The 21,969-nt window shown below is 51.9% G+C and overlaps 1 protein-coding gene across 2 annotated transcripts in view; it reads right to left on the bottom strand.

Moving 5' to 3' along the window:
- Positions 1-21,969, bottom strand: part of JAKMIP3 (Janus kinase and microtubule interacting protein 3) — a 162,758-nt gene that overhangs the window by 137,280 nt on the left and 3,509 nt on the right. Inside the window, exon 1 of one of the 2 annotated variants that reach the window (XM_032174836.2) lies at positions 9,624-9,703. The exons of the other annotated variant lie outside the window; for it this stretch is intronic. The gene's annotated coding sequence lies outside the window, so the exon portion shown is untranslated. Of the gene's footprint in view, positions 1-9,623; positions 9,704-21,969 lie in introns of those variants that run through there. 2 annotated transcript variants of the gene reach the window in all.

Below are 21,969 nucleotides of genomic sequence, written 5' to 3' on the forward strand. Positions count from 1 at the left end.
GCTCCACTTTCCAGGTTCACGCCATTCTCCTGCCTCAGCCTCCCCAGCAGCTGGGACTACAGGCGCCCGCCACCACGCCCGGCTAATATTTTTGTATTTTTAGTAGAGACGGGGTTTCACCGTGTTAGCCAGGATGGTCTTGATCTCCTGACCTCGTGATCCGCCCGCCTCGGCCTCCCAGAGTGCTGAGATTACAGGCATGAGCCACCACGCCCAGCCCCTGGACGGTTTTATCTAGGTGAAGTCAGAGAGTGGCTGAATGCATCTGTGGTGGGAGCCTGGTGGCTGGGGGTGTCAGGAACCTTCTAGGCTGATGGCTATGTTCTGTAATATCTGCCAGGTGTGGGTTACACAGGTGTGTGAATTTATCAAAACTCACTCAAGATCCATGCATTTCACTGTGTATGAATTTTACCTTAAACTGAATGTAAAGAGTGTGTGTGTATTTTTTTTAAGACAAGATCTTGCTGTCACTCAGACTGGAGTGCAGTGATGCAATCTCGGCTCACTGCAGCCTCTACCTCCCTGGCTCAAGTGATCCTCCCACCTCAGCCTCCTGAGCAGTTGGGACTGCAGGCATGTGCCACCATGCCCAGCTAATTTTTTTTCCAGATGTTTTGTAAAGATGGGGTCTTACTATATTGCCCAAGCTTGTCTGGAACTCCTGAGCTCAAGATGTTCCTGCCTCGGTTTCCCAAAGTGGTGGGATTATAGGCGTGAGCCAGCGTGTGCAGCTAAAGTATATTTTTGAAAAAAAGAATCATAAACACATATCATACTTTTGTATTCACTTCCAAGTGAACTGCAGACCTCAGTACACTTCCCTCTCGACACCTCAGCTCACACTCCAGGCTCTCCTTGAGGGCAGGAAGACCCAAGGGCCTCAGAACAGCCACATGTGCCCTTCACTAATTAGGGAAGCTCTCTCTCCTGAGCACCCACCTGTGCCAGGTGCGGGTGGAGGGTGGTGCGGTGCTAAGTCAGCCTCAGACCTTCTCCTAGAGGAGCTTAAAATCTGCCGGGGAGACAGAGACACGCCCAAAAACACATCAGGAAGAAGGGAGAAGCCAACATCCAGGCAGCCAACAAGCATGAAACAGGCTCAGAATCCCTGCTCACTGGGGAAACGCAGACCCAGCTGCAGCGAGCCACCTGCTGGGATGGCCGGGATCAAAACAGAACAGAATGGAAAGGGAGTGTTGTGAAGATGGGGGGAAACTGGAACACTTGTGCACGGCTGGTGGGAACCTAAACCGAGGCAGGCACTGTGGAAAACAGGATGAAAGAATTGAAAGCAGAATCTCGGACGGGCATTTGCACATCCCTGTTCATAGCGGCATGATTGCAAGAGCAAAACATGGATAAACCCAGTGTCCATCCGCGGATGATGAGTCAGCAAAATGCACATCCCTTCCGTGGAGTAGGATTCAGCCTTTAAGGAAGGAAACCCTGACACGCATGCAACACGGGTGAAGCACACCAGTCACACGCGCACACACACAAATACCATGATTCTACTCAGCTGAGGCCCCTAAAGGAGTCAAAGACCAGTGGGGGTGCCAGGGGCTGAGTGTGGGGTACAGTTTCCACTTGGGAAGATGAAATAGTTGTAGAGGTGTTTGCACAGCGCTGTGATTGTACCTACTCTCACTGAGCTGCACACCTAAAAATGGTTCAGATGGTGACTTGTGTATTATGTGTATTTCGCCACAATTTAAAACAAAACCTCCATCCTCTGAGTGCAGCATGTGGTGGTGTCCTGCTGCCCTGAGGAAGAGCCCGCACCCGCACCCCAGCCTGCTGTAGTCCCGGGTGCACCCCAGCTCCCTTGGGCCACACCGGCTTCTCCCACTCCTCCTGCACCCTCCTCTGCACCGGCCACGACTGTCTTCCCAGACAGCCTTCTCTGATCTTCCCTACTAGACTGGTGAGCTCCCATCACAAGCTCTTGCAGAACTGTGACAACTCGTTGGTGGCAGTGGTCACTACTAAGATGACCTGTTTGCATGACGGCTGAAGTTGTGTCTCAGCCACTGGCCACTTCCAGCAGGCAGGGACTGTGTCTGTGTTGACTACTCGCCCCAGGGAGGTCCACGATGCCTGGACAAGGAGAGGTGTCTAGGAAATGTTTGCTAAGGGCACTGAAGCAGGAGCTGTAGCGGGTCACCTGGAAGGGCGGCCCTAAGGGCAGCTGAGGGCCCAGAGAAGCCCCCCACCCCGGGCATCGGGCTGGTCCCAGGGGAGCAGCATCAAGGCTGCAACCTCTGTGTCCCCAGGTGGGCCACAAGCGCCACTGCACACACGGTATCTGAACTGCCCAAGAGCCTACTGAACCCCGAGGTCTGTGCACTTCCCGCCCTCTTTGGACGGATTTTGGGACCATGCTGGGATCAAATGCAGGCCCGGCAGGATAAGAGGAAAGATCTTGAATCTCATTGCTCAAAAAGCAAAAAACTCAACTTGAGTTTAATTCCTGGCTTATTTCCAATACCTTATTTTCCTCCTGGGATTTTAATTCAAATGTTAAGGAAAACAACCCAGGAGATCATTAACACCGACGCCTGAAGCCCAGGGCGGGGCAGAGAATTCTCCCTCCCCGCAGGGTCCAGCTGGTGAAGAACCAGGGCTGGAAAGGACCCCGCTCCCCCCAGCCCTCCGCGTCATTCTGTGTCCAGGTAGAAAACATTTCCCTCGGGGCTCCTGGCCCCCCAGACTGGTAAAGCCCGGGCACCTGTGGGATTCTCATCAGAGAAATGCTTTGCTGGAATCCTGACTAGGACTGAAAAACATTTAAAAACTAAAACAGGAAAGAAGTGCTTTGGGGGCAACAGCATCTAACCCCGTTTCCCCCTGGATTCTCTCTGCGGTGCTGCACCAGACTCCAACCTAGAAGAACCCAGGTTAGAAACCATGTGTGGATAATACAAAAGGTACAGTGCAGATTTGTATCACACACACACACACACAAAACGGAAAGGGCCAGGTGCAGTGGCTCATGCCTGTAATCCCAGCACTTAGGGAGGCTGAGGTGGGAGGATCACTTGAGCCTGGGAGGTCAAGGCTACAGTTAGCCCACATCACACCACTGTACTCCAGCCTGGGTGACAGAGTGAGACTCAAAAAGAAGAAAATTAAAAAGTAAAATGCAAACGGCCTATGACATTGACCAGCAGAGGGAACAAAACACAGCCACATTAAGAAATAAACTATTACAAAGCTTCCCATCCAGGAAAAGCCTTTTGTGTTTTTGAGAGAGGATCTTGCTCTGTCACCCAGGCTGGAGTGCAGTGGTGTGATCTCAGCTCACTGCAACCTGTCTCCTGGGCTCAACTAGTCCTCCCACCACAATCTCCCAAGTAGCTGGAACCTCAGGAACGTGCCACCGTAACTTGCTAATTTTTGTATTTTTTTTTTTTTTTTGAGACGTGGGGTCTTGCCATCATGCCCAGGCTGGTCTGGAACTCTTGGATTCAAGCAATCCACCCAACCTTGGGCTCCCAAAGGAAAAGCCTTTTATAGGACCAGCCAAGTAAAGCTGATACAAAACAGCTCTTCAAGCACCTGGTTTTCTTAACTATTTCTAATACCCTAATGATCCAGGGTGAGTTACGATGGCGGAGAGCTCTAAAACCAGAGGAAAGGGACAGACGGGCTCTCCACAGCTGCTCCAGGATGCCGTGGCCTGGCTGTCAGAGGACACGGGCTCCAGCCCTCTCCCCATGCAGTCCTTGGTTCCTGAGCCTGCACTCATCCCTGCAGCCAGGATGGGGAGGGAGGAACTCCGGGTGATCCAGGATGGCCTCACCATGAAGAGGAGTGAAGAGGAAAAGAGAAACACAGCAGGCGCCATGGCTCACGCCTGGAATCCCAACACTTTGGGAGATCGAGGCGGGCAGATCACTTGAGCCCAGGAGTTCGAGACCAGCATGGACAACAGGGAGACCCGTCTCTACAAAAATACAAAAATTAGCCAGGCGTGGTGGTGCAAGCCTGTAGTCCCAGCTACTCAGGAGGTTAAAGTGTGAGGATCACTTGAGCCCAGTAGGTGGAGACTGCAGTGAGCCATGATCACGCCACTGCACTCCAGCCTGGGTGACAAAGACCCTGTGAAAGGAGAAGGAGGAAAGAGGGAGGGAGGGAGGGAAGGAAGGAAGGAGCGAGCAAGCGAACTAGCGGGGCATGGTAGCTCACACCTATAATCCCAGCACTCTGGGAGGCTGAGGCTGGCAGATCACTTGAGGTCAGGATTCAAGACTAGCCTGGCCAATGTGGTGAAACCCCGACTCTACTAAAAATACAAAAATTAGCCAGGTGTGGTGGCTCATGCCTGTAATCCCAGCTACTTGGGAGGCTGAGGCACAAGAATCACTTGAACCTGGGAGGTGGAGGGTGCAGTGACCCGACATGGCACCAATGTACTCCAGCCTGGGCAACGACAGCAAAACTTTTTCTCAAAAAAAAAAAAAAAAAGAAAGAAAAAAAAAGAAAAGAAAGAAAAAAGGATAGAAAGAAGAAACGAAACACAGACAGCCATGGAAGAGGCCTCAGAGGGTGGGGATCCCAAGCAGAGCAGGTGTCTGCTGGCACAGGCTAGCCACACGACAGTTCAGGCCAGCTATAACGGCTAATGAAATTCTCTCAGCAGCTCACATGCCCGCCCAGCCTGGGCCGTGGGGGCAGCGTGCTATGTTTCCAGCTCTCCTGACCATGGCGCTCAATGATGCCACCGGCCGCGGGAATGGAGCAGGGGTGTCGGCCTTGCTGGCCCAGCCCCAGCCAAGTCTCCCATACTCCCAACAACAGAAGCTGCACCTCCTGGGGCCTGGGGACACCCAGCAGAGGGGCCACACTGGCTCCCAGTGTACACCACTGTGCCCATCCGGGGCAGCAGCTCCCAGAACACAGCCCGTGCTGCTGGGATCCTGGGCACAGCCGCCCTCATCCTCTCTCCTCCTCACAGGGTTCCCTGCCCTGGCTGTTCCCACTGGCACCTACCACCCACTCCAGCCCACCCGGACCCAGCCAGCTCTCCACTCCCTGAAACACATGCACTCCTGTTTGATCCACAGGAAAGCCTTACAATAAACAGGTGATGAATGTTTATAGAAAATGTGGTGCCAATTAGCTGGGCGTGGTAGCACACACTTGTAGTCCCAGCTACTTGGGAGGCTGAGGCATGAGAGTCGCGTGAGCCCAGGAGGCAGAGGTTGCAGTGAGCTGAGATCACACCACTGTACTCCATCCAGCCTGGGTGACAGCGAGGCTCTGTCTCAAAAATAAAGAAAATGTGGTGTGCACATCTGACGAATACCGCTCGGCCGTGAGACACAGGTGCTTCTGCCATTTGCAGCCTGGATGGACCTTGAGGACACCATGCTAAGTGAAATAACCAGGCACAGAAAAACGAGTACTGCACGATTGCACTTCTATGAGGTGTCGAAAATAGTCAAATCACAACAATAAAGACCGGAAGGGGGGCTTCCAGGGCTAGGAAGTGGGAGCTCTCAACAGAGAAAAGTTTCCATTAATGTTAAGTGAGAGGAATAACCTCCAGAAATCTGCTATTCTGCACTGAACCTGTACCAACCACCAAGGGTCACTGACACTTTAAGTGTCGTACACTTAAAATTTAAGAAGATTTATCTCATGTTAAGTGTTCTTATCTACCATGATTTAAAAAAAAATGAAAACAAAAAAAAGCACATCGGGAGTGGTTCACAATTGTAAATGATTAAAATCAACCCAAAATACTTTATAAGGAACTGATTAAACAATTGAATAGTAAAAAAAAATGCTCATGAATATGACATTTTTAAAAAGCAGGATATAAAATGATTATAGCATGATCCAAACTGTGTGTGTGGCTGGGGGAGTCTGCAAACCCATCAGTGGTCAGCAGGCAGCCAGCAGATGTATAGATACGGAACGAGGGGACAGCCTTGTCTCGGTCAGCTCGTCCCCATCACAATATGCCACAGACCAGGCAGCCTAAACAAGGCATTTCTCGCAGTTCTGGAGCTGGAAGTCTGAGGCCAAGGGGCCGGCCGGTTTGGTTCCTGGTGAGGGTCCTTCCTGGCTTACAGAGCTGCCTCTGTGCCCTGTGGAGAGAGCCCGATCCTGTGTCCCTTCTTGTAAGCGTAACTGTCCCATCCCGGGGGCCCACCCTATAACCTCGTCTCACCCCGTCACCTCCCAAAGGGGCCACCCCACCATACCATCACACTGGGGGTCAGAGCGCAACCTGTGAACCTGGGGGACGCAATTTGGTCCACAGCAGCACCTAATGACTTACAGAAGTCACCTGGGCAGGTATTAGTTCTGAGTACTGATTGTCTTCATCCCAGCCTTCTGAAATTCTAGAATTTTTATCAACAAAACAAAGCAGCATGAGCTGGTGAAGGAACCCAGGTGCTTAGTGTCATGGCAGAGACTTGGGGAGCAGCGAGACCTCCACACACAGCGTGACTTGCACAGAGGCGCCCCAGCACACGAGGTGTGGAGGTGGAAGCATCCCAGAGAGGCTGTAAGAGCCAAGTCCATGCAGCGGCTGGAGGCCGAGGGAGGAGGCCAGAAATGACGCTTCCCCATCTTCAAGACCTTTGCCGGATGCCGCTGTAGGGAATGGGGGGCCAGCCAGATTTTCAGACCTCACTGGCCTGACAGCCCAGAGCTGTGGAGGGAGTGGGGGTGGCCTCAAACCAAGGGTCACCTCTCTGGAGTACACAGATGTGCTGCTGTGCTAAGAGACCTCTGCCGGGGAAGCCAGTGAGCCACAGGCAGGTGACATGCAGCAGGAAGTCCTGGCAGGTGTGGAGGGCCAGGCCTCACAGCCGTGCGGGGACCACGGGGTCCAGGGGCCATGGGAGAAAGGGTCTAGCCCTTGGCCTTACTGGGAAACGGTGGGTGGCCTGACTGAGACTGTTCTGCTTGGGGGTTGCAGGTATGGGGGGGGGGGGTATCAAAACCCGAGGGGGCAAGACAGGGCAGACAGGGGCCTGGTGTGGGATCCGGGCCCAAGCTGAGGTCACTAAGTTCCTGAATCACAACTAAGAGACACAGGTCCTGGCTGGGCACAGTGGCTCATGCCCATAATCCCAGCAGTCTGGGAGACCAAGGCAGGAGGATCACCTGAGATCAGGAGTTCAAGACCAGCCTGGGCAATATAGCAAGATCTTGTCTGTATAAAAAAAAAAAAATTTTTTTTTTAATATTTTTTAAAATGAGACATAGGTTCAAATGATTTTGCAACTCCGAGCTCCTTAGTTCTGGTGATTTTAGGCGATGTCTGCACCTCCTCCCCTGCTGAACTGCATGCTCCTTGATGATGTGGCCTGAGCCTGGTTCCCCGTGTGGCCTCACGGGCGGCGCCTCTGGGTGAAGGGTGTAGCCTCCACCTGCCTCTGCAGCTCTTCCCAGCCCATCCCGGGCTTCTCCTGAGCTCCTGCAGCCCAGCTCTTGTACCCTAACAGGGGGACACCCACACCCCGTAACACAGGTAAAGAAATGGAACAGAGCCTGCCATACGTGCAGCAAGTACGTTTATGATGATGGTTTTTCTTTTTTTTTTTTTTTTTTGAGACAGTCTCATTCTGTTGCCCAGGCTGGAGTACAGTGGTGCGATCTCAGCTCATTGCAACCTCTTGCCTCCTGGGTTCAAGCGATTCTCCTGCCTCACCATCCCGAGGAGCTGGGATTACAGGCGCACCATGCCCAGCTAATTTTTGTATTTTTTTGTAGAGACAGGGTTTCACTATGTTGGCCAAGCTGGTCTAGAACTCCTGACCTCAGGTGATCCACCCACATGGGCCTCCCAAAGTGCTGGGATTCCAGGTGTGAGCCACGACGCCTGGCCACGGTTGACTATTTTGATCATCGCTATTTCCTTTGTCATCTTTTTTAAAAAATTAGTTTATTGTTGTGCCATTTTCCACAAACTCCTAGATCTTGCAAAAGTGTCACGGATACACACTTGTGGGACCGAACCCCAGAGCCTGGAACCTGCTGACCATGAGCTGCCTGCTGTGGAGGTTGTGCCCTGCACATGGGCCCCCTCGGGGCACCTGAAGTGTGAGAAACGCTAACTGCAGGGCGTGCTGGTGACAGCTTCTTTTGGGGCATCTGAACTGAACCCACCACCCGTCCTCTTCATCTTTCCCTTGCAAAATCTGGATTTCAGTGGCTATCATTGGAAATTGACAATAAAAGCCAGAATCATGTCTGGGCAGATATTTTCAATATAAATAATGTCCTAAAACAGGAAGCTTGTCCATGGACAGGTCAATTTGCTTGAAAAATCCTACTTAAACTATATCCTCAATGAACTCCAAACTATAACTTGTTGCAGAAGTTCTTCTTGCCAGGCATATTCTTTGTAGTAGAAAGCTGACGAGGCCAGATAAGAAGTGAGATCCCCGGCTTCCTCCAGATTTGTGGCAGAGGCTGCAACCCACTCGGGGCCAATTGGTACAGCTGTTCTCTACAGCCCCAGAGCAGTCTTGGGCCAGTCCCCGGGGGCAGGGGTAGGGGGAAGCCTGCGCTGCCGCCCAGGCAACTGAAGCCCAAACCAGATATGCGCTTGGCCAGGCTCTTCCTCCTGAAAGGGCTGCAGGGTGACTGCTCGCCTTCACTGAGCCTCCTGGAGACACTCCGCCCTCCCCACTGCAGTTTACTAAGGGGTCAGCAGAGCAGCCCGACTTGCTCTTTACGTGGAGAGAATCCTGCCTCAGCTGCCAAAGCCAGCACTGATTCACTACCAAATCCAGCAGGGGTCTTTTGACCCCTGCGTGTAATCCTCAGCCCCTGCAGACACACGGCCTGGGACTTTCTCCTCCTGCCACCCACCCGCAGGTGGAGGGAGGCTTCCCCCACACCTAAGAGCTCCCTGGCTCCCTCCATGACAACGGATTTCCTACCGTTCTGCAAGCGAATCCCAGGTCTGCGCGTCACCACCCCATTTCTTACATTTGCAGACAGCTTGCCTGGGAGAGCCTCCTGTGCATTCCAGCACCTCACCAAGAAAACAGCCAGCCAGACCTCAGACGGGGGCAGGAGGGAGCCGCTCCAACTCCCAGCGGCTTTCCACGAGAGGCAAGGTCGCGGGTACACGCAGAGGATATTTTCTAGGAAATCTGTCCAGGCCGGCGCCTCCCCCCGACCTCCACCAAAGCCTTTATTCTCTGGCTTCCCGTATCATCAGCATCCCACGGCCACGCTGGCCATCCCTGAAACGGGGGCTGTGAAATTTAAAAACCAGACACCGAGATAAAAATAATCGCACGGCGCCCCTTTCCGCAGGAGGCACAGTCGGAGACACGGAGATGCGGGTCCCCAGCCCCGGCCCAGCACCTGCGCGGGCCCCACCCAGCGGCCGCGTCACGCCAGCGCCGAGGCCTGTGCAGGGCAGGGGGTGCAGTGGAGAGGACCCGCCCACGGGGGGCCGCCGGGAGAGGCAAGGAGCACCCCGCCCCAGACAGGGGCGTCTCTGCCGCGGGACCCCCTCCCCTCGGGACGTCACCCCCGACCCGCCCCACGGCCGCCAGGGCGCCCGCGTCCCGGACGCACCGTGCCAGACGCAGCGCAGAGACCCGGCCCCGGGTCCCGGTCCCACCCCGGCCGCTGCTCACCGAGGCTCCCCGCGAGCGACTCTGGGCGGCGTCCGACGGCCCCGATCGGCCATGGCAGAGGCGGCGGGCGGGGGCGCGCGTCACCGTCACCGCGGGCAGGAGCCCCGAACCCGGCCCGCCCCGCCGCCCCCACTCCCGGGCGGTCCCCGCGGCCGCGCTCCTTGCTCGGCGACGGCCCCCGCCGCGATCCTCCCCCACGCAGTCCCGGTCTCCGCGGAGCGGCTGTGCAAGCTCCTGAAACAGGGCGCGGCCTGGCTGAAAATGGCCCGGGGGCCGCGGGGCGCGTGTGGGGAGCCGGGGCCCGGCCCGGCTCGGGTGACGGGCACCGGGCGCCGCGGGCTTAGAGGGACTCACCCGCCGCTCAGGCCGATCCCAGCGCCGTGCGCAGCACGGGGGAGCTGCACGCGTGCGGCCTCACCCTTAACTCTTGGCGTCCCATCCCCGAACGCTGCCTCCCCTGGCCTGTTGCGAGAGAAATGGTTTTTGGAGTCTGGCATTGAGCAAATGAAGCAGCTGCTGCGGATTGAGAGCCACAATCTCAGCGCTGCGCCGGGGCCTGGGATCGCAGCTCACCACGGCCGCGTGCTCCGGGCTGGGACTTCAGGGTAAAGCGGGAGGAAGGTCCGCACCCACTTGTTGGTGTTCAGCCCACATATAATCTCCATCCACGCCACCACGGCCACACTGATGGGCGCTTTGTGAAAGGCTGGGAAAGAGCAGCAGAGCTGGCGACCTCTGCAGAGCTGGGAATCCCCTGAACCACGCCCCCTACCCCCATCATCCCCACCCCCACCCCCACCGAGCTTGCAGGTGCAGGAGCAGCCCTGGGAGCACGCACGTGGAGCACAAGAGCCCCCTCACCTCCAGCCCCCTCCACGCGGTCTGTCGGTCCACATACCTCCTCAACCCCAATCCTCCAAACCTGCGCCTTCTAAGCCCCTGATCATCAACTGTCCCTCCAGGTAAAGGAGAGGATAATCAGGTGAGGCTTGAAGTTTGGCCAGCTGCATGAAATTCCTTTCCACCCCGTCCATCAGGGCCAGCTGGAGCAGGGCTGTGATGCTGAGCCCGGGCCTGCCGCACCAGCCTAGTACGCGGAACCATCTGTACACCAGGCTCCATTGTTCATTCCTCAACTTGGTTTAGGGAACTCCCCATAAAACCAAAAATGCAGGTGGAGGAACAAGGATTGCAGAGGGGGTGGGTGCCTTTGGAGGACGAGCCTCCTGCTCGTGTGGTGTCTCAGGGTGACTTGGATACGCTTGAGGACAGCCTCGTGTCAGTCTGTTGGGGCTGTCATAATGGAAGTGTATTTCTCAGGGCTCTAGAGGCTGGAAGTCCAAGATCAAGGTGCTGATGGGGTTGGTTTCTGCTGAGGCCTCTCTCCTTGCCTCGCAGAGAGCCGCCTTCTCTGCAGGTCCTCACGTGGTCTCTCCTGTGTGTGCTCACGTCTGGTGTCACCCCTTTTCTTATGGACACCAGTCCCATTGGGTCAGGACCCACCCTGATGACCTCACCTAACCTTGATGGTTACCTCACTTCCTTAAAGGTCCTGTCTCCAAACGGGGGCTAGGCCTTCAAAATATGAATTTTGGGGAAACTTTGTTCAGTCCATAACAAACCCCACATGTACCGCCTCCATGTTTATGGCAGTTTTGCTGGACAGGCCCATCTCCATGGCTTGGTGGGTCAGATAACACCAGGTACTGATTGACAGCTTATGTTGCATGATCTTTTAGTGAACTGTAGTGAAATACACGGTCTACTCAACCCATGGGCAAGCCAGCAGCCGTTTCTCAAAAGGGAATGGCGACCTGTTGATGAGGCGATCACTCAACAATACTCATCAATAACCATGATTGCGGTTGTCCTGTCAAGGTTTGCCACAGGCTCCACACAACATTCTTTTAAGAGGTGGGGTCTTACTATGTTGCCCAGGCTGGCCTTGAACTCCCTGCACTCAAGTGATCGACCTGCCGCAGCCTCCCCAAGTGCTGGGACTACAGGTGTGAGCCACCATGTGCCTGGCCCTCCATATGACATTCTCACACTCCTCAGACACTCAGATTGCCGTGGGTTCACCACGTCACAGGGCCAAGTGGAAGGAAGGCTCATCTGGCAGCCTAGTCAGCAGGCCAGCATTTTCTCTTGCTCTGAACCTCACTCAAAGTCACTTGTTAAACAGGAAAGCACGTCCAAATTTTGTATATATGGCCTCTATATTAGTCTGTTCCCACACTGCAATAAAGAAATACCCAAGACTGGGTAATTTATAAAGAAAGGCGGTTCAATGACTCACAGTTCCACATGGCTGGGGAGGCCTCAGGAAACTTACCATCACAGTGGAAGGGGAAGCAGGTGTGTCTCACATGGTGGCAGGTGAGAGAGATGGGAGAACAAAGCGGGAAGAGCCCCTTATAAAACCAGCAAGTCTCGTGAGAATTCACTGACTATCACGAGAACAGCATGGGGGAAAGCACCCCCGTGATCCAGTCACGTCACCTCCCACCAGGTCCTTCCCTCAGCACCTGGGGATTGCAATGCAAGATGAGATTTGGGTGGGGACACAAAGCCTAACCACATCAGCCTCCAATATTCAACGAGGCTTTAATGGTGACACGTACAGGTTATGGCAGACTGCCTCTCCCTCACTTTGGAGGACTTTCTGCCATGTTCGCGTCCTCTGAACCCCAGAAACAATGCTGAGGGGGGACTCGAACTTTCATGGCTATCTTCTCCCCTCACCTGGCACCCATGAGCCTTTAGCCAGGTGTCCAGGGTACTTGCTACTTCCTGTTCATCAGGTCCTGTGGATGTGATGCTTGCAACACAGCTAATCAGCATCATTTCGTGGGGATGACAAAGGCCCCCTGGACTAAACTGTGGCACAGAACAGACTTGGTTACTGTTGAATCAAGACTGTGAAGGTGTACTGATGTCCCCACAGAGTGAAAGTGAACTCTTCCTGGTATTCTGTGATTGCTGGTACAGAGAAAATAAAATGCATCTGCCAGTTCTATAGCCACATAGTAGATGCCGGGAAGTGAACTGATTTGCCCCATCTGCAGTAGCCATTCAATTGAGATCACGACTTGACAAAGCTTAGGCTAACTCACAGTCCTGCCCCATCGTCCATCTGTTTCCACACAGGCCAGAAAGTGAATTAAAGAAATCACCACCCCCAAATGTTTCGAGGTTTTGATGTGGCACTAATCGATGTGATTCTCCCCAGGTAGGCAACAGTGCTTTGGGGTTACTGTTGTGGTGTCAGGGAGGGGTCCCACAGGACCCCAGGAACTTTCCACCTTATGGCCATCTTTCCAGAATCAGGGAGCAGATCTGGGAATCCCATCCATCACTGAATATTTCTGTCTATTCTGACTCTATTCTCAAAAGCAAGGGAACAACCACAGGCTAGAGTCACGGACTGGGCCCCCTGGGAGTTGGACTCACAGCAAAACTTGTGTTCATTCTGCTCGTTATAGACCCTCACTCTTGGCGGACATGGTGACTCACACCTGTAATCCCAGCACTATGGGAGGCAGAGGTGGGCAGATCACCTGAAGTCAGGAGTTTGAGACCAGCCTGGGCAACATGGCAGAACCCTGTCTCTACTAAAAATACAAAACTCAGCCAGGCATGGTGGCACATGCCTGTAGTCCCAGCCACTCGGTGGACTGAGGCAGTAGAATCGCTTGGGGGGCGGAGGTTGCAGTGAGCTGAGATCGCGCCACTACACTCCAGCCTGGGCAACAGAGCAAGACCCTGTCTCAAATAAACAAATAAGTAAATAAACCCTCACTCTGCCCAGCAGGTCACTGAGTTCTGTTTCCTGGGGATCCGTGTTGGTTCCGAGTTAGTGTCCAGTCATCTCCCACAGCTCTGAATATGCCCCTTTCCCCAGTGCCTGGTCTAGGGAACCTGGCTGCAGTTTCTTTAGGAAAAGCTGGAGGAACTTTCTAAAAACATGCTTCTGGTGCTAGCATAGGATCCTTCCCCAGGGACATCAAACCTTTCCCTTACTGAAGGGACTGTGGGTCTGTGAATGGATTCAGGTCCTTGTGTGGACTGAGGAACTGTAACTTCTACACAGTGACTGAAGACTCTGGCTCTGTTTGCTTAACTTAGAGTTTGTTATTTCAATCAAATGTGTCAAATAGGCCAGGTACGGTGGCTCACGCCTGTAATCCCAGCACTTTGGGAGGCCAAGGCGGGTGGATCACCTGAGGTCAGAAGTTCGAGACCAGCCTGGCCAACATGGCGAAACCCTGTCTCTACTAAAAATACAAAAATTAGTGGGGCATGGTGGCGCGCGTCTGTAATCCCAGCTGCTCGGGAGGCTGAGGAAGGAGAATCACTTGAACCTGGGAGGTAGAGGTTGCAGTGAGCCGAGATCATGCCACTGCACTCCAGCCTGAGTGATGGGAGCGAGACTCTATCTCAAAAAAAAAAAAAAGTGTCAAATAGACCCCTAGGGGACTTCCCATCTATTTCACTCTTGGCAACTGCGTGGCAATTTACTACCACAAAACACTCCTGTGGGTCAAGCCGTTCTGATCACCACCCAGTTCTTCTGACAATTAAGGTAACTTCACCTGTGTTGCTTTGGCAGTTAAGAGCTGTTACCTGACCTCTGCCTCCACGGGTCCAACTCTCCATCGAAATCAGGAAGCCCATTTGCAGCAACCCCTCTACCTTGGCCTCCAGAGACAGCCACTGAGGTGCCATCCAGGGATTGAGGCACCTGCCTCACCGATGGGTATCTGATTGTCCTGGGGAGGGGAGTGCCTCTGTGCCCTCCGGGGCAAGTGGGGCTGGCAAGAAATGAATCCACCCCCTCAGCCAGGCACGGTAGTGGTACACACCCATAATCCCAACACTTTGGGAGGCCAAGGCAGGAGGACTGCTTGAGCCCAGGAGGTCAAGTCTACAGTGAGCTATGATCATTCCGCTGAACTCCAGCCTGGGTGTCAGAGCAAATCCCCATCACTATTAAAAAAAGAAGAAAAAATTCAGCCAGGCACAGTGGCTCATGCCTGTAATCCCAGCACTTTGGGAGGCTGAGGCAGGCGGATCACCTGAGGTCAGGAGTTCAAGACCAGCCTGGCCAACACGGCAAAACCCTGTCTCTACTAAAAATACAAAAATTATCTGGGCATGGTGGTGGGCACCTGTAATTCCAGCTACTAGGGAGGCTGCAGTAGGGGAATTGCTTGAGAGGCTGCGGTAGGGGAATTGCTTGAACCCAGGAGGCGGAAGTTGCAGTGAGCCGAGATCGTACCACTTCATTCCAGCCTCAGTGATAGAGCGAAATTCCATCTCAAAAAAAAAAAAAAAAATCCACTTCAATGCGCCTGCGTCCCTAAGCACTCAGAGCCTTTCTCGTACATAAAGGAATTGCTTGCCTCTCAAATGCTTTCCACTTAAGTTACCACTGAGGTCAGACCTCACTGAAACAAATGCCCAGTGGGAACTGCTCCCATTGCCGGAGTTTGTACGTTGAGCGCAGAATCTCCACCTACTCACAAGTGAGCAAACCCCTGTCGAGAAAAATGTGCCCCAAATAACAGCACAAGAAAGAGGAAACAGCACTGAGTGAGAGTCGGCTGAGAAACAGGAGCAGTAGGATACGTCAGTGGCCTCAAAGTGCCTCTTCCCAAGGTGCTTATTGACAGCGAATGGGGATATGGTATATTTACAGAAGGGAAACCTGGCAGGCACCAGTTTAACCGAGAAATTAACATTAACAACATCTGTAAGAGGGCAAATAACTATGAGCCTCAAAAGAGAACTGAGACACAATTTCATTTCTGAGGTATTTTTGCCCAAATTCATACCATGAGCAAACATCTGAAGTTGAGGGACATTGCTGCAAAATAACTGTAGCCCAGCGCTCAGAAAAGTATCAAGATGCTGAAAAACAGGCTGAGGAGCTGCTCTGAATGAAAGGAAACTAAGGAGACACCACAAAAAGGCCAACTCGCCATCCAGGAGTTTGTTTTCCTATAAAAACATTAGTAGAATGTGGGAAAATCTGTTTGGTTTTTGCTTTGGGGTTTTGAGACAGCTCTGTCCCCCAGGCTGAAGTGCAGTGGCACGATCACAGCTCACTGCAGCCTCAGTCTCCTGATTTCAAGTGATCCTCCCACCTCAGCCTCCCGAGTAGCTGGGACTACAGGTGTGCACCACCACGTCCAGCTAATTTTTAAATTTTTTGTAGAGACAGGTCTCCCTGTGTTGCCCAGTTTGGTCTTGAACTCCTGGGCTCCAGGGATCCTCCCACCTCGGCCTCCCAAAGTGCTGGGATTACAGGTGTGAGCCGCTGCACCCAGCCTAGAGACCTCCTGGGCTCAAGTCATGGGAAAATTTGATTAGCAAATATTATATCAATATTAATTTCCTGATTTTAATAGTTTTTCTGTGGTTATATAAGAACATCTCCTTGTTTTTAGGAAATACACAATGAATTATTTGGGGAAAGAGGGCCTCATGTTTATAATTTACTTTCAAATGGTTCTGAAAAAAATTATATGTACATAAAATGGTATAAACACACATCTATACACATGCATAAATACATAGTTATGAAGTAGATGTGGTAAAATATTTGAGGAATCTAAGTGAAGGCTATGTAATAATTATTTGCCCTGTTCTTGCAATCCTCTGGAAGTCTAGATCATGTCAGATTACGTCTTTTTTTTTTCACGTTCTCATCCCTGTCCGTGGTCTGGCACCCTCAGAATCCATTTCCTCATAGGTTCCCCACAATTTTGCCAAAATACATGATCAGCTCCTGCAGCCCCTCTGATGTGTGAGCTTCTCTGCCCAGGTTTGACTTTGTCATTGGTCCCTGCAGCAGGCTGGTCTCTAACCACCCTTCTGGCCCAGAACCACAGAGAAGGTAGGAGAGGGAACTGCCGCCTCCTGGCCTGTGACTACCACAGGTGAGGTTGCCGTGAGTCTTCAAGCAGAGCAGGACCAGTCTCCTCAGGGTGTTCACAGTTACCCAGACCCCGGCAGGGGCCACCATTCCAGTCCAAGACCGTCACACTCCTTGCATTTAGCTCTGTAATATCCTGCGCTACACAGGGGCCACCTGGCCGGCCAAAGCCAGGCCTTCAGCCAACGTGTCTTACCAGGCCACCACGCCGAGGGGCTGCAGATGCCCAACGCTAACCACACGCTATGGTAACCAATGCTGACCACACGCTACGGTGACCCGACGCTGACCACACGCTACGGTGTCCCGACGCTGACCACACGCTACGGTGACCCGACGCTGACCATACGCTGCGGTGACCCGACGCTGACCATACGCTGCGGTGACCCGACGCTGACCATACGCTGCGGTGACCTGACGCTGGCCATAACGAGACAACGATAATCTCCTGTCTTCAAACTCAGCCAGGCAGATACGTCTCAGGCTCCCATCCCTGAGGGTGTGTTGCTTACAGCCACTTGAGGAAATAATACTGCCATAGGTCAAATGCATATGAAGAAACAACACAATTTTTAGCAGAAATAATTTTCAAACAAGAAATTGAGTGCTTATAAAATCATCAAGAGACCAGAAGAATGGGCTCCAGGCTGGGTCTCAGGATGTCACTCCCAGAATAACCCCACAGACACAGCCCAGCAAGGGAACAGCTACTGTGACAAAAACAAGAACTGAGTTTGAAAAAACACAGTTCAAAAAAAGACTGTGTTCCCATCTGGGAAGTGAGGATCGCCTCTGCCCGGCTGCTGTGCAATCCTCCAAGTGTGAAGTGGCAGCCTTATGTGTGATCTTTCTGCCCTCCCCAAGTATGCATTTTTGACATTAAAGTTTACTTTTAAATTAAAAAAAAAAAAAAAAGACTGTGTTCAGAAACCCACTGACCCCACCACTGGCTCCGTGATCACCCAACACCAGCTATACTCCCTCCAGGGGTCAGGAAGGCACCACAACTTTTGGTCCCAGAAATATGCCACACCCATTAGATCCACAGCAGTAAAATGATGACTCTCACAGCAGAGCCTCTCTTCCCACTTAACCAAATCCTGACCCCAGATCTTGTTCAGTTTCATTTGATTAGTGGAAACTGAATTGCACCTGGAAGCCTAGAGCTTCCAGAGAAACTGACGTTTAACTCTTCAATCTCTACATCCAGGAAGGTGCCAGAAGGAAGTCAAAATAGACAATGAGTCAGGTGATCTGCTATACTGAACCCACAGGTAGAAAAAAACCAGATCCTAAGAGAAGCGTCAGGAAATCCTGCAAGAATGCAGAGGAGAAAACCGCTTATCTGACTACGAGTGTCTGCTCAGAAAGACTTGAATTAAGCTCCAATGAAGGAGCAGTGTTTTTGCAAGAAGAGAAGGAAGAGGGTGAAGCTGGATGAGGGACAGCATGGGTACAGTCACCACTGCTGCCGCTCTTCCATAAATGTGAAACTGTTTCAAAGTCATGCATCTAAAATTACAGATATGAGGACTATATAGAAACAAGATTTTGGTTGGGCACGGCGGTGGCTCACACCTGCAGTCCCAGCACTTTGGGAGGCTGAGGCAGGTGGATCATGAGGTCAGGAGTTTAAGACCAGCCTGGCCAAGATGGTAAAACCCTGTCTCTACTAAAAATACAAACATAAGCCAAGCATGGCTGTGCGCACCTGTAGTCCCAGGTACTCAGGAGGCTGAGGCAGGAGAATCGCTTGAACCTGGGTGGCGGAGGTTGCAGTGAGCTGAGATCATGCCACTGCACTCCAGTCTGGGTGACAGAGCGAGACTCTGTCTCAAAAAACAAAAAGAAAAAAAGAAAGAAAAAAAAGAAAAAGAAAAAAGGTCTTGTGACATAAAATTATATCAGTTCAATGTCTTAGCAGCAAGTAACCAAAAAGGAAGAAAAGAAAAAACCCTGCAACATGCTTAAAGAACAAGTAAATGTATCACCTCACATAGCGAGAAATCCAGAGATAGGGCAGACACCAAGTCTGGCTGATTAAACATCTCCATATCATCATCACCAAAGACACAGGCTCCTTTCCCTCTTACCCCCATCCTCAGCCTAAGGCTGGTTAGCCACATGGTGCCAAGGTGGCTGCAGTGGCTCCACACATCACACTCAGTAATGACAGGGACCAAAAGAAGGGATGAATAGCCTCTTTTCCCCAAATCCCTGGAGCAGGCTTTCCTTCTAAACCGTCTGAACCCTTCTAAGCTATCATTCACGAGAGAGGCAGAATAACCCTGGTCAGCTCAGCTGAGTCATCCATGTGGAATGAATGTTGGGGGTCAATGATGTGACCTTGACATATACTGAGTTTAAAAAGCAGAGAGAAGAGAGAAGAGAGTGTTCATTAAATCCCTGTCATAATATTTGCCTGCATGTGCTAAATGGAAATAGACGTCCATCATTGGAAATGATTGTGTTAGGGTGGTGATTGTGGCGTTATTTTCCTTTTTGCGAAATGTTCACCACTAGTATTTGTGCTTCACTCTTTTCTATAATTCCGAGGTGCCAGGGCGTCAGTGCTGCCATGTGGCGGGCAGTGCCGGTGCTGACAGAGGGCTTCCTTCAGCCTCAACCCCTTTGTCTCACACCTTTGTCTTTGCCTCTGGTTCTCCCAGGTAGTGTGTGGATGTGCAGTCATCGGTGGGCCTCTCCCCGAAGTCTCCGTCCATCTGTCTGTTTTACAGCATGGTCGGCGTGTGTAAAATGTGGATGATGATTCTGTCCTTCCTACCTCCAGAGGTGGTTGTAGGGACAAGGATTTGTAGTAGATACGAAAGGTCAGGCATGGTGGCTCACTTCTGTAATCCCAGCACTTTGGGAGGCCGAAGTGGGCAGATCGCCTGAGGTCAGGAGTTCGAGACCAGCCTGGGCAACATGGCAAAACCCCATCTCTACTAAAAATACAAAAATTAGCCAGGCACCTATAGTCCCAGCTACTGGGGAGGCTGAGGCAGGAGAATCGCTTGAACCCGGGAGGCGGAAGTTACAGTGAGCCAAGATCACACCACTGCACTCCAGCCTGGGCGAAGAGTGAGTGAGACTCTGTCTCAAAAGGCGCGGTGGCTCCCGGCACTTTGGGAGGCCGAGGCAGGCGGATCACGAGGTCAGGAGATCAAGACCATCCTGGCTAACATGGTGAAACCCTGTCTCTACTAAAAAATGCAAAAAAAAAGAAATTTAACCAAGTGTGATGGCGGGCGCCTGTAGTCCCGGCTACTCGAGAGGCTGAGGCAGGAGAATGGCGTGAACCCGGGAGGCGGAGCTTGCAGTGAGCCGAGATTGCGCCACTGCACTCCAGCCTGGGTGACAGAGCCAGACTCCGTCTCAAAAAAAAAAAGAAAAACAAAGACGGTAATAGATGAGAAAGCGCTTGAGCTGTGGAAAACTGTGCAGGAAATAGCCATGCCATCCAAATCTATCCTGGAACCTCCCTGCCCCCTGAAGACGTAGGAAAGGGTGCCTCGAATTCATGCCTCTTGGAAGCACAAAGCGTGCTTCAGCCTTTGTGGTTTCTGAGAATCGTGCGTCTAATGATCACTCTACCACGGGGCTTGTGACTGAGGGTGTGGTCGTGTTGTTGGTTCCACATCACAATCCTTTTCTGATAACCTCATTCCTCTATCGTTTCCAACCCAAATACAGAATTTTCATGGGAAGGAGAGATTTGCTAAGGGTCGGACAGTAATAACTGCACAGGGAATCTTAGGCATCTTTGCTCCTGGAAAGGCCGTTGGCCTCTACCCCACTGTGCATGCATCCCCCTTCCTGCTCCCTCCCACCTCACTTCCTTCTCACCTCTCTCTAAGACCACCCTCTAAAACTCCAAATATTCTGGGTTATATAGAGGAGTGTTTGTGAAACGTGGTCCACACGCCCCAGGTGTTAACGTTAGGTGGGGAGGGTGGTTTGCTTGGTAACCGAAGATGCCAAGACCCCAGGAAAGACCCACGGTCATGATGTGAATATCCGCGGAGTTAACCGGGATCGTTATAAAACTAAACATTTGTCTTACATTTTTGTTAGATTATTTGAACGAACCCTTTCACAGAACGATGAAAATGATGCTAAGGGCAGGGCACGGTGGCTCACGCCTGTAATCCCAGCACTTTGGGAGGCCAAGGCGGGCAGATCACCTGAGGTCGAGAGTTCAGGACCAGCCTGGCCAACACAGCAAAACCCCGACTCTACTAAAAATACAAATATTAGCTGGGTGTGGCGGCGGGTGCCTGTAATCTCAGCTACTCAGGAGCCTGAGGCAGGAGAATCTCTTGAACCCGGGAGACAGAGGCTGTAGTGAGCCAAGATCACGCCATTGTCCTCCAGCCTGGGTGACGACAGAGTGAGACTCCATCTCAAAAAAAAAAAAGAAAATGCTACTAAGATTTTTTAAATCTCCTGAAGCTCATCAGAGAAGTGATGAGACAGCAAGGACTTACTAGGCCAAACATCTAAATCGAAGTGGGAACCAGACGGGTGGGCTGAAGACAGCAGCTCTTTTTACTATGGGGGCATTCGCCTGCCCCAGTTTACTTGAGCATAGGTTTTAATGGTCTTTCAGGGCAAAAGGCACAAGAGTAAAACACAGATCAAGTGAGGAGTGTCAGAGGAAGCCCTCTCTCCCTAAAACTGAGGCCCCCAAAGGCTACACCCTGAGGGTAAGGGTGAATCAGAGGTAACACCCTCCAACCCCACATAATCAAGGGATGGCAAGAAAAGCAGGGCAGGGGCAGGAGAAAACCCTTTTCAGAGAAGACGGAGGCATGAGCCCGCCATGTCCAAAGCTGCATCACACGGGTGACCTGGATCACACGCGTGACCGAGAACACTTTAAGCCTATAATTTAATGTAATTAATGTAAAGTGGTCCCAGATTACCACGGCCCCTGGGTGCCTGGAAGAAGCAAATGCCAGCCTCTTTGGAGGGACAGCTTCGTGTAAGGCTCACAGGACACCTACAAGCAATTTTTCAAGGACAGCTGAAAACAGTCATGACACAGGAAACAAGGTATTATGGGAGTGAATCAGATAATAAGAAAAAAAGGAGAAGAAATAGGAGGGGGTGGGTGGGAAGGAGAAGACAGCTAGACAGACCTAGAAAGACTTCAGATATTCAAACTACCAGACAAAGATATTAAAACTGTGCACACTATGATTAGAGACATGAAAAGCAAGACGAAATTTTCTGGGGAAAGCCAGGAACTGTGTAAAATAGACTAGCATATTTGAAAAGCAACTCAATAGAATTTCTGGAAATGAAAAAACATAATAACCAAAATTAAAAACCAGGTTTAACAACAAATTAGCCACAGCCAAAGAAAGAATTAGTGAACCATAAAACAGGTAGAAGAACCCA

The sequence above is a fragment of the Hylobates moloch genome, unplaced genomic scaffold (assembly GCF_009828535.3).
Source record: "Hylobates moloch isolate HMO894 unplaced genomic scaffold, HMol_V3 SCAFFOLD_3, whole genome shotgun sequence".
Classification (NCBI taxonomy): Eukaryota; Metazoa; Chordata; class Mammalia; order Primates; family Hylobatidae; genus Hylobates; species Hylobates moloch.